We start from the raw sequence: 14569 nt of genomic DNA on the forward strand, positions 1-14569 counted from the left end.
AAGAAATCTAGCCTGAGCCTCTGTTTGGAGTTTTCTGGTAGGTCCTGGGGGTGACTGAGTACTGGCTGACCTGTCACTAAAGGCGAAATTGTTGGGGCGCCTGGGTGGCTCAGTGGTTAAGTTGCCAACTCTTTATTTCAGCTCAAGTCATGATCTCACTGTTCATGTTTTCTAGCCCCAGTTCTGGCTCTACGCTGACAGAATGGAGCCTGCTTGGTATTCTCTCTCTCCCTCTCTCTCTGCCCCTGCCCTACTTATGCTCTCTCTTTCTCTCAAAAATAAATAAATAAACATTAAAAAAACTAAAGGGGGAATTGGCTCTCAGGAGAAAAATGAATTTTTCAGGGTTAAAGGGTTAGGGGAAATTGTTTCTGAGACTCCCCTTTTTCTTAAGTGCAGGACAATTTCTCCTCCATTGTCCTGGTTTATTTGCAGTATCTGCAGTTGTGTGGAGACAAATAGGGTCCCATTGGAGTGGGCTTGGAGTCTTCTCCATCACATATTCGCCTTTCCAAAGATTCAAGTTGTAAGGCAATAATTGTTGTTTTTAGTTCTTTTCTTTTTGTTGGCTTTCTTGTGAGCTATTCAAAGATCCAGGTGGCTGCCCCCATTATTTTGTTTAGCGGTTGCCCTGTCCAACCTACCACACTATTGTGTACTTGTCGGGGTTATTTTTAACGTTTTTTTTTTTAATGTTTATTCATTTATTTTTGAGAGAGGGAAAGAGAGAGCAAGCTAGGGAGAGAGAGACACACACAGAATCTGACGCAGGCTCCAGACTCTGAGCTGTCAGCACAGAGCCCAACGGGGGGCTCAAACCCACAGAAGGTGAGATCATGACATGAGACAAAGTTAGACACTTAACCGACTGAGCCATCCAGGTGTCCCTATTTTTGTAATATCAGGGAGGAAATTTCCCACACAAGCAGAAATTAGAAGAATTCTATGTTCTGGGGCTACCGGATTGAATACAGTATGCTTTTTAAAGTTTGTATAAAATGCTTAACAAACGCTTTTGGGTGTTCCTCTACACCTGAGTGTATATTTCAACCGTAGACCAACTCATTTTGGGGGAACAGGCCTTTTCCATTGTTCCTATTAACCCTTGAACAGTTGTGCCTTCTCCTGGTCATTCCCAGGAGGGCCAGAGAGAGGCTGTGGCCCTCTGTGTCCCCTGTGAGGGGGGCTGTTTGGCCTGCCTGGTAACAGCCATATACTAATGGGCTGGAAGGACTCCCTTTAGCAGTCAGTGAAGGTGTCTGTGAGTTGGGTTGTAAAAAGGTATTAATTTTTAAAATTTCTCTGTAATTTCGGTAGGATCTTCTGAGAGTAGAGGTAAAGGGACTTCATAATTGAGAAGGCCTGTCACTGTCCAGGGGACATGAATTCTTTGTGACAGGGGTCCAGGAAACCCTCCTCAAGGACATTGCTCAGGAATGCCTGGAACTGGCAGAACTTGATCACGAAGCCCTGGAGACTCTGAGCAATTGTACGGACCGCAGCATGAGCTTTACCGCCCTTCCTGGCCGCTCCTGCTAGATGTACTTCTCAACACTCAGCACTTACAGGAACAAACTCTATTTCCCAGGCCAGGAGGCCAGGCTGAGGTACTCTCTATAAATCTTGTAAAGAAACAATAGTTAAAATAAGGAGCTGGGCGTTCAGGATTTTTCTGGGAGAGTTGGAGTTTTTGTATTTAAGGGAACTGGCTGAAGAGCTGGGGCTCGGTTTTGAAGGGAAAGTTTCCAGACCAGGAGCCCAGAGATCCAAAAGATCTCCTGGAGGGTCAGGGACAGAGGCGTGGGGATGAAGGAGATATAAGAAGGGGGATTGATGTCAGATTTGGTTTTTGATTCTTATTCTGATTTTTGTTCTTTTATTAAGAGACTCCCTAACACTAGCCTTATACTGGCTTGTGTTTTCTTTTCATTTTGATCCCCTCCTAAATACCAAGAAGGCAGCTGCTAGAAGGGAGAACTCTCTAAGAAATGTTCTAAATATAGAAAATTTTCTAGTTTGAATGAATTGCAATCTGCTCCTGGTGAGTAGGATCACCATTAGTATATTTGTTTTAATAGTGACTCAATCCAAGAAGCCTCTTTTTTTTTTTTTTTTTAACGTTTATTTATTTTTGAGACAGAGAGAGACAGAGCATGAACAGGGGAGTGTCAGAGAGAGGGAGACACAGAATCTGAAACAGGCTCCAGGCTTTGAGCTGTCAGCACAGAGCCTGATGTGGGGCTCGAACTCACGGACTGCGAGATCATGACCTGAGCCGAAGTCGGCCGCTTAACCAACTGAGCCACCCAGGCGCCCCCCAAAAAGCCTCTTTACGAAAGGACTCAGTGACAACTTTCCAGGCTTAGAATAAGTCTCTACCATGGACACAAGAGATGTTTCTGGAAAGGGTATGGACAATGAGGCCTCCATGATCCAAAGTTTACTCCTGAAAGGAGTCTAAGTAAACAAAGACCTTTAAGCAACATCCCAAGAACAGGTGTGCCAGGATAACCCTGAAAAGCTCCAGGTCTTGAAGACCTGACTGATATTCTATCACCTGGCCTTCATCCCCAGTGAGACTTGCTGCTGTATTGTATTTGTTGCCTGTCACCAGATGGCCCAGGGACCTGGGGAAGGGCTGAGACCCCACCTTGTGATGGAAAGAGGCAAGGCCACTGAGCAGAAGGGTGTGTAGGATGAAGACAAGGCTGGGTCTGTTGGAACATGCAGTCTGCCATTAGTCGGTCTCTGAACATCCTCTAGAAAGGACTCCTTGTAAAAGTCATCTTGCTTCACCATGACAGGCTCTCTCAGAGTACTCTCCACACCATCCTGGGAGTTCAGCCCAAGACTCTGAGAACTTGTTCAGGTGTTGATGGGAGGGAAAGTGGGAAGACCTGGCTGATGTGTGAACGATTCAGCAGGTATTAGAAGCTTCTGTAATTTACAAAGCCATTTATATTTACTTAAAAATTTAGGGGCGGGGCGCCTGGGTGGCTCAGTCGGTTGAGCGTCCGACTTCAGCTCAGGTCACGATCTCACGGTCCATGAGTTCGAGCCCCGCTTCGGGCTCTGGGCTGATGGCTCGGAGCCTGGAGCCTGCTTCCGATTCTGTGTCTCCCTCTCTCTCTGCCCCTCCCCCGTTCATGCTCTGTCTCTGTCTCAAAAATAAATACATGTAAAAAAAAATTTTTTTTTTAAATTTAGGGGCGCCTGGGTGGCTCAGTTGGTTAAGCGGCCGACTTCGGCTCAGGTCATGATCTCCCGGTACGTGAGTTTGAGCCCCGCGTAGGGCTCTGTGCTGACAGCTCAGAGCCTGGAGCCTGTTTCAGATTCTGTGTCTCCCTCTCTCTGACCTTCCCCCATTCATGCTCTGTCTCTCTCTGTCTCAAAAATAAATAAATGTTTTTTAAAAAAAATTTAAAAAGCCCAAACTGCATTTCTCATAAAATTATTTTTAGGAGCACCTGGGGGGCCTAGTCAGTTGAGTGACTGTACCCTGATTTCTGCTCGGATCATGATCTCAATGTTGTGAGGTAGATCCCCATGTCAGGCTCTGTGCTGAGAGCCTGAAGCCTTCTCGGGATTCTTTCCTTCCCTCTCTCTCTGCCCTTCCCCTGCTTGTGTTTTCCCTCTCTCAGAATAAAGAAAGAAATAAACTTTAAAAAACCTTATTTTTAAAAGAATCCCATAGGCATGTAATAAATAAAGCAGAAAACAAATTTTGATTCCTCCCTAGGTCTGTAGGTACCATAAAGTTATTACCAGTGTTTCCCATATTTCATAGATCTTCATAATTTCTATCAAAATAAATTGCAAAGGAACCAAATGATTCAGGAATTATAAAGTTAAATTTGGTTAAATGGATATGCAATTAAACACTGGGTTCTTTTTAGAAGGAAAGGGGTCAGAAGAGAGGAAATTTCCATTCTAAGCAGCATACGTATTTCAATCATCACCAAAACTTAGTTACAAATCATACGATATTCAAGTCCTTCCTCTTTGTTACAACATTTTATGGTGGAGGAAAACATTAATGGTAATTAGTGCATGTTTGTGGGTTTCTCTAAAGAAATTAAAATCCCATGCTGTCAGCTCATGGAGCCTGACAAGGGGCTCAATACCCTGAACCATGAGATCATGATCTGGATCGAAATCATGAGCTGCTCACTCAACCAACTGAGCCATCCAGGTGCCCCTGCAGTTGTTTTATTTTTAAAAAGTAAACCTTCATACTTTTTTTAAAAAATGAAAATTCTAAAGTTACTAGACAAGTCACTGATACAAAGGTGTTTACAGCAGTAATGAGTGAGTGGTAACATTCCCAGTGTAAAATGTCACACAATCAAATCACAACTTGAGAATTCAATCATTCAAGTGCTTCATCCCATACAGTAGGGTGTGGTCACCTTGAAAATAAAACCCATTTTCTCGATAATTTATTGCCAATTAAGGTCTTCTTTACACCATCATCTCACACGGCAGGAAAGCTGGCCATGGTGGCGATTCCACAGTGGTTGTCCTGGTCTTTGGCTATGAGTATGTAGCCGTGTTTGCCCCAATTTGCACCCCAGCTGAAAGAAGATGGGGTTTTTCATTTATTACAGAGGAATAAATACATTTCTCTTTATGGACAATGACACCTGACACTCAGCAGTGCCCCAGAGGCCAGGACAGATTCAGGAAGAATCAAGAGAGGCCATCCTCGCTCATGGTTGAGTTCTAACCCAGCAGAGAAATCTATCCCCAAAACTTTCACAAAACCACAAAATGAGAGACAGGAAAAGGAATTTCTTGGGGTCAGAAGTGTTTCAGATGCAGTGATATTCAAACTATAGCAGGACCCTTGCAAGCTTGAAAGAGTAGCTTAATGTCATCAAATGAATATGTCTCTGTTCCCGCTAAGTGGGGCAAACACTTCTGGGGTCTCAGAAGTGGGCTCAAGGGTTTGATGATCTGTATCCAAACACCGATGCCAAAAGGATTTCCTTTTCAAATCCAAAGATAAATACTTTTGGCTTTTTATACCTGTTCTTGACAATCCAATATTTTTTGTTCTCCGATTCTTCTCCATCAAAGCCATAGCCAACCACCAGAACACCGTGATTCAGGCATTTATTGCTGCACTTTGGATCATAATAAATGCCTGGAAAAGTAAATTCAGTTCCAAGGTGGGACATCAAAGCGACATGATAACATCTAACAATAACCGAGTCACCGCAGTAAAGGAGGCATCTCAAAATTCAGGTGGGATATAAATCCAATAAGACTTAGAAATCAGTTCTTTTTGCTTAGCAAGGCTAGGGATTTAGGCCCTCATGCAATACCAGCAGAAATACACATCATCACAATCTCTTTTGTGAAGAACAGTCAAGAGGGATAGAAGAACACTCGCTGAAACTTTGTCATTCTATTCTACCATGTCAGCATTGGGAAGCAGCAGAAAAACACAAAACCACTTCAGCCAAGGGCTTCTTTCCAGCGTCCATTTCATTAGTAAAACTCGTTAGAAATCTTCCAGGCTTAACATTTGGGAAAAACTAAAGTAAGTTAAGCTATACCAATCAAATTATGTAGCCATTTAAATATATTTATGAAGTGCTTGAAAGAGAGGAAGTTGGGTCAAGTCATGTCAATATGTTGAACAACAGGCACAAAATCACATGTGCTGAAGGAACAACTACATGAAATCCATACCTTATAGATCAATCTTGCCTTATATGATGGTGGTTCCCCATTTGTCCTGCCTACTTTTCTACGTAGACACATGCTGACCTTTTTTATAGAACTGGAAGGAATTCAGGCTTGCATCTACAGCAACAGAGACAGGCCCCACAGTTGCCACTGTGGTCATTAGGCCATCCTCCTTGTTTATGACACTCCAGAAGGAAGTCACGTTGGCAACAGAACTCTCAGGCTTGTATTTGCAGGACTCGTTCTTTCAAAGGTAAAGGGGGAGAGGCTTGATCACTACCATCCACGTCCAGGGGAACAGGAGTGCAAGACTGTTTGCAACTGAATGATTTCCAAGTCAAGTTTGTTATAAAGCATCTCAGGACATAAAATGGGTTTGACCAATTTGACAATAAACTTCATATATTGAAAAAATAAAAAATAAATAAAATGGGTTTGATTGTTTTGAAGTTGAAAAATTAGCAGTGTGTATCCAATGAGACACTCTTTGGGTCTACTCGTTCATAAAGTTTTCACTCTGGAGACCTGTACTGTATATAAGATGCTGTTCGTGTCACCGTGTAACATAGTTGTAGGAACAGCTATATGGTAATGAGGTAATCAGAGAGCTGTGCTAGTAGGGTAATACATTTTAATGTCAGTTCTGACCATTTGCAGGTATAGAGTCTATAATCACATACAAGAATTCTAAATACAGGATCTGTTTCTACTGAATATGCTCAACTTTGATAAAAGATAAGGAACTCCACTTACCCGTGCATGATATGGATAGGATTCCTCTGAGTCCAGTCCCCCATTGTCCTTAACATACTGGAAGGCTTTAACCATTAGGCCACCACGGCAGCTGCCATTGCCTTGAGACCAAGAGCAGTCTACCAGGTTGTGCTCACTCAGTGAAATAAGTTTTCCAGTTTTCCGGAACATCTGTCCTTCAAGGGCACCAGTTGCACTAAAAGCCCAACAAGAATGACAGTCACCCTGAAAACAAAATGCAAATGCGCTTAGCCTACAAAATTAATTGCAAGACTTTAACAACAGCCCATAGGTCTGAAAACTCTTCTAAAACATAACAAACTGCATATTGTGCTTCAATTTCCATAGCAAACTGCATATTGTGCTTCAATTTCCATAGCAATGACACTGATTCCTTTTGGCTTTACTCTTGAGAGGGAACTGCTGAGTATTGTCCCACCTGATCTTTCACAGGAGTTACATAGCCTTTCTCTCTCCAGTCTACAGATGAAAGGATCTCAGCAAAGAGAGGTGCTTGGAGTGCTTTCCCTTTTTGTGTTTCTGGATTTTAAGGTCATTCAACACCTGCTTGAATTATTCACTGGTCTTCAAGGAAAAGGAAACAGAGTGTTGGCAAGCATGAGATGATTTGGAAAAGCACTTAGAGGGGTTGGAAGATGGCGACATAGGAGGACGCTGGGCTCACCGCGTGTCCTGCTGGTCACTTAGATTCCACCTACACCTGCCTAAATAACCCAGAAAACCACCAGAGGATTAGCAGAACGGAGTCTCCGGAGCCAAGCACAGACGAGAGGCCCATGGAAGAGGGTAGGAAGGGCGGCGAGGCGGTGCAAGCTCCACGGACTGGCGGGAGGGAGCCAGGGCGGAGGGGCGGCTCTCCGGCCAAGCAGAGCCCCCGAGTCTGGCTGGCAAAAGCGGAGGGGCCAGACAGACTGTGTTCTGACAGCAAGCGCGACTTACCGTCTGGGAGGTCATAAGTTAACAGCTCTGCTCAGAAAGTGAGAAGGCTGGAGGACAAAGGGAGGGAGAGCTGCTGAGCCCCCGTACGACAGAGCTCAGTTTGGTGGGGAACAAAGGCGCTTGCCAGCGCCATCTCCCTCGCCCATCCCCCAGCCAAAATCCCAAAGGGAACCAGTTCCGGCCAGGGAACTTGCTCGCTCCGTGCAAACACCCAACTCTGTGCTTCTGCGGAGCCAAACCTCCAGCAGCAGATCTGACTCCCTCCCGCTGCCACAGGGCCCCTCCTGAAGTGGATCACCTAAGGAGAAGTGAGCTAAGCCTGCCCCTCCTGCCCCCATGCACCTTGCCTACCCATCCCAGCTAATATGCCAGATCCCCAGCACCACAAGCCTGGCAGTGTGCAAGTAGCCCAGACGGGCCACGCCACCCCACAGTGAATCCCGCCCCTAGGAGAGGGGAAGAGAAGGCACACACCAGTCTGACTGTGGCCCCAGCGGTGGGCTGGGGGCAGACATCAGGTAGGACTGCGGCCCCGCCCACCAACTCCAGTTATACACCACAGCACAGGGGAAGTACCCTGCAGGTCCTCACCACTCCAGGGACTATCCAAAATGACAAAACGGAAGAATTCCCCTCAGAAGAATCTCCAGGAAATAACAACAGCTAATGAACTGATCAAAAAGGATTTAAATAATATAACAGAAAGTGAATTTAGAATAATAGTCATAAAATTAATCGCTGGGCTTGAAAACAGTATACAGGACAGCAGAGAATCTCTTGCTACAGAGATCAAGGGACTAAGGAACAGTCACGAGGAGCTGAAAAACGCTTTAAATGAAATGCAAAACAAAATGGAAACGACGACGGCTCCAACTGAAGAGGCAGAGGAGAGAATAGGTGAACTAGAAGATAAAGTTATGGAAAAAGAGGAAGCTGAGAAAAAGAGAGATAAAAAAATCCAGGAGTATGAGGGGAAAATTAGAGAACTAAGTGATACACTAAAAAGAAATAATATACGTATAATTGGTATCCCAAGGAGGAAGAGAGAGGGAAAGGTGCTGAAGGGGTACTTGAAGAAATAATAGCTGAGAACTTCCCTGAACTGGGGAAGGAAAAAGGCATTCAAATCTAAGAGATACAGAGAACTCCCTTCAGACGTAACTTGAATTGATCTTCTGCACGACATATCATAGTGAAACTGGCAAAATACAAGGATAAAGAGAAAATTCTGAAAGCAGCAAGGGATAAACATGCCCTCACATATAGAGGGAGACCTATAAGACTCATGATTGATCTCTCTTTTGAAACTTGGCAGGCCAGAAAGGATTGGCACGAGATCTTCAGTGTGCTAAACAGAAAAAATATGCAGCCGAGAATCCTTTATCCAGCAAGTCTGTCATTTAGAATAGAAGGAGAGATAAAGGTCTTCCCAAACAAACAAAAACTGAAGGAATTTGTCACCACTAAACCAGCCCTACAAGAGATCCTAAGGGGGATCCTGTGAGACAAAGTACCAGAGACATCACTACAAGCATAAAACATACAGACATCACAATGACTCTAAACCCATATCTTTCTATAATAACACTGAATGTAAATGGATTAAATGCGCCAACCAAAAGACATAGGGTATCAATATGGATAAAAAAACAAGACCCCTCTATTTGCTGTCTACAAGACATTCATTTTAGATCTGAGGACACCTTTAGATTGAGAGTGAGGGGATGGAGAACTATTTATCATGCTACTGGAAGCCAAAAGAAAGCTGGAGTAGCCATACTTATATCAGACAAACTAGACTTTAAATTAAAGGCTGTAACAAGAGATGAAGAAGGGCATTATATAATAATTACAGGGTCTATCCATCAGGAAGAGCTAACAATTATAAATGTCTATGCGCCGAATACCGGAGCCCCCAAATATATAAAACAATTACTCATAAACATAAGCAACTTTATTGATAAGAATGTGGTCATTGCAGGGGACTTTAACACTCCACTTACAGAAATGGATAGATCATCTAGACACACGGTCAATAAAGAAACAAGGGCCCTGAATGATACATTGGATCAGATGGACTTGACAGATATATTTAGAACTCTGCATCCCAAAGCAACAGAATATACTTTCTTCTCAAGTGCACATGGAACATTCTCCAAGATAGACCATATACTGGGTCACAAAACAGCCCTTCATAAGTTTACAAGAATTGAAATTATACCATGCATACTTTCAGACCACAATGCTGTGGAGCTTGAAATCAACCACAGGAAAAAGTCTGGAAAACCTCCAAAAGCATGGAGGTTAAAGAACACCCTACTAACGAATGAGTGGGTCAACCAGGCAATTAGAGAAGAAATTAAAAAATATATGGAAACAAACGAAAATGAAAATACAACAATCCAGACGCTTTGGGATGCAGCGAAGGCAGTCCTGAGAGGAAAATACATCGCAATCCAGGCCTATCTCAAGAAACAAGAAAAATCCCAAATACAAAATCTAACAGCACACCTAAAGGAAATAGAAGCAGAACAGCAAAGGCAGCCTAAACCCAGCAGAAGAAGAGAAATAATAAAGATCAGAGCAGAAATAAACAATATAGAATCTAAAAAAATGGTAGAGCAGATCAATGAAACCAAGAGTTGGTTTTTTGAAAAAATAAACAAAATTGACAAACCTCTAGCCAGGCTTCTCAAAAAGAAAAGGGAGATGACCCAAATAGATAAAATCATGAATGAAAATGGAATTATTACAACCAATCCCTCAGAGATACAAACAATTATCAGGGAATACTATGAAAAATTATATGCCAACAAATTGGACAACCTGGAAGAAATGGACAAATTCCTAAACACCCACACGCTTCCAAAACTCAATCAGGAGGAAAGAGAAAGCTTGAACAGACCCATAACCAGCGAAGAAATTGAATCGGTTATCAAAAATCTCCCAACAGGGGCGCCTGGGTGGCGCAGTCGGTTAAGCGTCCGACTTCAGCCAGGTCACGATCTCGCGGTCCGTGAGTTCGAGCCCCGCGTCAGGCTCTGGGCTGATGGCTCGGAGCCTGGAGCCTGTTTCCGATTCTGTGTCTCCCTCTCTCTGCCCCTCCCCCGTTCATGCTCTGTCTCTCTCTGTCCCAAAAATAAATGAAAAACGTTGAAAAAAAAAAAAAGATTAAAAAAAATCTCCCAACAAATAAGAGTCCAGGACCAGATGGATTCCCAGGGGAGTTCTACCAGACGTTTAAGGCAGAGATAATACCTATCCTTCTCAAGCTATTCCAAGAAATATAAAGGGAAGGAAAACTTCCAGACTCATTCTATGAAGCCAGTATTACTTTGATTCCTAAACCAGAGACCCAGTAAAAAAAGAGAACTACAGGCCAATATCCCTGATGAATATGGATGCAAAAATTTTCAATAAGATACTAGCAAATCGAATTCAACAGCATATAAAAAGAATGATTCACCATGATCAAGTGGGATTCATTCCTGGGATGCAGGGCTGGTTCAACATTCACAAATCAATCAACGTGATACATCACATTAATAAAAAAAAAAAGAGGGGCGCCTGGGTGGCGCAGTCGGTTAAGCGTCCGACTTCAGCCAGGTCACGATCTCGCGGTCCGTGAGTTCGAGCCCCGCGTCAGGCTCTGGGCTGATGGCTCGGAGCCTGGAGCCTGTTTCCGATTCTGTGTCTCCCTCTCTCTCTGACCCTCGCCCGTTCATGCTCTGTCTCTCTCTGTCCCAAAAATAAATAAAAAACGTTGAAAAAAAAAAATTTAAAAAAAAAAAAAAAAAAAAAAAGAGAAGAACCATATGATCCTGTCAATCGATGCAGAAAAGGCCTTTGACAAAATCCAGCATCCTTTCTTAATAAAAACCCTTGAGAAAGTCGGGATAGAAGGAACATACTTACACATCATAAAAGCCATTTATGAAAGGCCCACAGCTAACATCATCCTCAATGGGGAAAAACTGAGAGCTTTTTCCCTGAGATCAGGAACACGACAGGGATGCCCACTCTCACTGCTGTTGTTTAACATAGTGTTGGAAGTTCTAGCGTCAGCAATCAGACAACAAAAGGAAATCAAAGGCATCAAAATTGGCAAAGATAAAGTCAAGCTTTCGCTTTTTGCAGATGACATGATATTATACATGGAAAATCTGATAGACTCCACCAAAAGTCTGCTAGAACTGATACCTGAATTCAGCAAAGTTGCAGGATACAAAATCAATGTACAGAAATCAGTTGCATTCTTATACACTAACAATGAAGCAACAGAAAGACAAATAAAGAAACTGATCCCATTCACAATTGCACCAAGAAGCATAAAATACCTAGGAATAAATCCAACCAAAGATGTAAAAGATCTGTATGCTGAAAACTATAGAAAGCTTATGAAGGTAATTGAAGAAGATATAAAGAAATGGAAAGACATTCCCTGCTCATGGATTGGAAGAATAAATATTGTCAAAATGTCAATACTACCCAAAGCTATCTACACATTCAATGCAATCCCAGTCAAAATTGCACCAGCATTCTTCTCGAAACTAGAACAAGCAATCCTAAAATTCATATGGAACCACAAAAGGCCCCCAATAGCCAAAGTAATTTTGAAGAAGAAGACCAAAGCAGGAGGCATCACAATCCCAGACTTTAGCCTTTACTACAAAGCTGTCATCATCAAGACAGCATGGTATTGGCACAAAAACAGACACATAGACCAATGGAATAGAATAGAAACCCCAGAACTAGACCCACAAACGTATGGCCAACTCATCTTTGACAAAGCAGAAAAGAACATCCAATGGAAAAAAGACAGTCTCTTTAACAAATGGTGCTGGGAGAGCTGGACAGCAACATGCAGAAGGTTGAAACTAGACCACTTTCTTACACCATTCACAAAAATAAACTCAAAATGGATAAAGGACCTGAATGTGAGACAGGAAACCATCAAAACCCTAGAGGAGAAAGCAGGAAAATACCTCTCTGACCTCAGCCGTAGCAATCTCTTACTCGATACATCCCCAAAGGCAAGGGAATTAAAAGCAAAAATGAATTACTGGGACCTTATGAAGATAAAAAGCTTCTGCGCAGCAAAGGAAACAACCAACAAAACTAAAAGGCAACCAATGGAATGGGAAAAGATATTTCCAAATGACATATCGGACAAAGGGCTAGTATCCAAAATCTATAAAGAGCTCACCAAACTCCACACCCGAAAAACAAATAACCCAGTGAAGAAATGGGCAGAAAACATGAATAGACACTTCTCTAAAGAAGACATCTGGATGGCCAACAGGCACATGAAAAGATGCTCAACGTCACTCCTCATCAGGGAAATACAAATCAAAACCACACTCAGATATCACCTCATGCCAGTCAGAGTGGCCAAAATGAACAAATCAGGAGACTATAGATGCTGGAGAGGATGTGGAGAAATGGGAACCCTCTTGCACTGTTGGTGGGAATGCAAATTGGTGCAGCCGCGCTGGAAAGCAGTGTGGAGGTTCCTCAGAAAATTAAAAATAGACCTACCCTATGACCCAGCAATAGCACTGCTAGGAATTTACCCAAGGGATACAGGAGTACTGATGCATAGGGGCACTTGTACCCCAATGTTTATAGCAGCACTCTCAACAATAGCCAAATTATGGAAAGAGCCTAAATGTCCATCAACTGATGAATGGATAAAGAAATTGTGGTTTATATACACAATGGAATACTACGTGGCAATGAGAAAGAATGAAATATGGCCTTTTGTAGCAACGTGGATGGAACTGGAGAGTGTGATGCTAAGTGAAATAAGCCATACAGAGAAAGACAGATACCATATGGTTTCACTCTTATGTGGATCCTGAGAAACTTAACAGAAACCCATGGGGGAGGGGAAGGAAAAAAAAAAAAGAGGTTAGAGTGGGAGAGAGCCAAAGCATAAGAGACTGTTAAAAACTGAGAACAAACTGAGGGTTGATGGGGGGTGGGAGGGAGGGGAGGGTGGGTGATGGGTATTGAGGAGGGCACCTTTTGGGATGAGCACTGGGTGTTGTACGGAAACCAATTTGACAATAAATTTCGTATATTGAAAAAAAAAAAAAAAGCACTTAGAGGAAGCCTGAAATGTTCAGCAATCTGTGCCACACTCACCATGTCGCCAAAACCATTCATTGCCATCATGAAACTGTGTTTCCCTCGGCTGTGTTCCTGATTGTGCTGTTCAATCATTTGCATATTCCTCTCCCACACTGCTCTCCTCTGTCCTTCTTCATCCTGGAGACAAACATATAACTTATCATCTTTATTTCTATTTAAAACCACCAGATGTGCACCTAGTGGATGTGCTCAAAGAGAGGAGGAGAAACCACAGCCAGGAATGCCTGATGCTTCTGGGAGTTATTCTCCGGCAACCACATGTATGCCCACACTGTGGGCAGTCACAGTACCCTGTTTACTGCCTTGGTAAGAGCAGCCTCAAGAAGCCACTCCCTGCTATGAACTCACACCAGCATGGAATGTTCTCTTCAGGGGTCCCTCTGGACAGCTTAAATGTTACCAAACATGCTATATAGTTTCCCGTGTGTTGCCTTCCACTGGGACCATTGTTCATCTAAGCTCTGTTTGACTTGTGGAGCAGCTGACACTATTCCCAGGCAAAGGGCAGCCAGGAAGAAGGAAGGGTGCATGTTTCAAAACCTAGGAAAGGAAAACACATGAGTTTCTGATTAGACCAAACCGTCTAAAAAGCCATCGTTCCTTCTGAGATGTTAGAGTCACTAAGAGCAGAAAGAATGAATTTATCCTCCTGAGCGTTTACATGGGCTGTGGAGGAAGGCTGAGGTTGTGGGACGTGCAGTGCTCCCACTCCCTGCCCTGTGACCTGCCTACTGGTTCCAAAGCATGTAAATGGCAGTGCAGGGAGTGAGGAGCCCTGAGTCCTGGTGTGGTGGTGGTGGGGGGGGGGGGGGGCAAGCTGCCATGTCTGGAGGGGTCAGGTCCTGGAAGAGTGCCTCCTGGAGCCCCAAACCCCCGAACCCCAAGGCAGCTGTCCGCAGTGTTTTCAGAGGTGGCCCACCCTTCATGCTAGTTCTGGGGATCTCACCTGTGGCAGGTGTAGTTGTGCAGCTCAGTCACAGCTTCAGGTCAGGGGATGTCCAGGAGGCCT

The 14569-nt window shown here is 43.5% G+C and overlaps 1 pseudogene; it reads right to left on the bottom strand.

The window, feature by feature from the left end:
- Positions 1-4474: 4474 nt before the first annotated feature.
- LOC132676774 (procathepsin L-like) lies at positions 4475-14090 on the bottom strand (annotated as a pseudogene).
- Positions 14091-14569: the final 479 nt, after the last annotated feature.

The sequence above is a fragment of the Panthera onca genome, chromosome D4 (assembly GCF_046562875.1).
Source record: "Panthera onca isolate mPanOnc1 chromosome D4, mPanOnc1 haplotype 2, whole genome shotgun sequence".
In the NCBI taxonomy this organism is placed as follows: Eukaryota; Metazoa; Chordata; class Mammalia; order Carnivora; family Felidae; genus Panthera; species Panthera onca.